General features: G+C 33.1%; 1 non-coding gene across 1 annotated transcript; it reads right to left on the reverse strand.

The window, feature by feature from the left end:
* Window positions 1-516: 516 nt before the first annotated feature.
* Window positions 517-590, reverse strand: TRNAI-AAU. Its single transcript has one exon. It is a non-coding gene; the product is annotated as a tRNA-Ile (tRNA).
* Window positions 591-868: the final 278 nt, after the last annotated feature.

The following is an 868-nucleotide window of genomic DNA, read 5'->3' on the forward strand; positions in this document are numbered from 1 at the left end:
CTAGGGTCTCTGCTAAAAAACATATATAATATTTGGGGGTTCTATGTAATTTTCTAGCAAACAAATTATGATTTTTACATGTAGGAGCGAAGTGTCAGAATTGGCCTGGTTGTTAAGTGGTTAAACAAATAGGATGCAGAAAAACTATGTAAACAGAAAAGCAACAGTGCCCTCTCTGGTCAGCCTGGGTAAATACTGATTTATGTTATATATGACAAATATATGTTACTATGCATTTAACAGCGTCCGTTGATGAAAACATGTGTGCATATGAATAACAATACTGTATACTGTTTTCTTCTTTTTACTTTAACATCGAAATTAGTACCACATTTATTACATACAATTACTCCCAATATAATAATAATGTAACTCAGCTCATAGATCATTTATAAAATTAGGTATATGTAGATGTTAATGAACAACAGTTTAAACAGATTATAATTTCAGAACTCCAAGGTGGTGATAAATAACTTAAGAATTCATAAAAGACTATTAAGCTAAAAAAAAAACAATTGGCCCGTACGGGGATCGAACCCGCGACCTTGGCGTTATTAGCACCACGCTCTAACCAACTGAGCTAACCGGCCAGATGATGCATAGGAATTCCTGCGAAGAGAATATACAGATCGTTTTCTGAAAGGTTTAAGCTAAGAAGTGTGAATGTTTTGACTAATCCTAAATGCTTTATATTAAAACGTTTGCTTTATAGTGAACAGAGCAGAAACAGATTTCAAAGGTTACTGAAGTCTCCTTCCAAAAAGCTACCATGGGGAGCTAAATACGTTCTATGGATTTGGAGTATGTTCTATTTTTAAAGCGAAAAAAATATATATATATTTGTTTATTTTTCTATGCTGTTCTCTGT

The sequence above is a fragment of the Rana temporaria genome, chromosome 2 (genome assembly GCF_905171775.1).
Source record: "Rana temporaria chromosome 2, aRanTem1.1, whole genome shotgun sequence".
Classification (NCBI taxonomy): domain Eukaryota; kingdom Metazoa; phylum Chordata; class Amphibia; order Anura; family Ranidae; genus Rana; species Rana temporaria.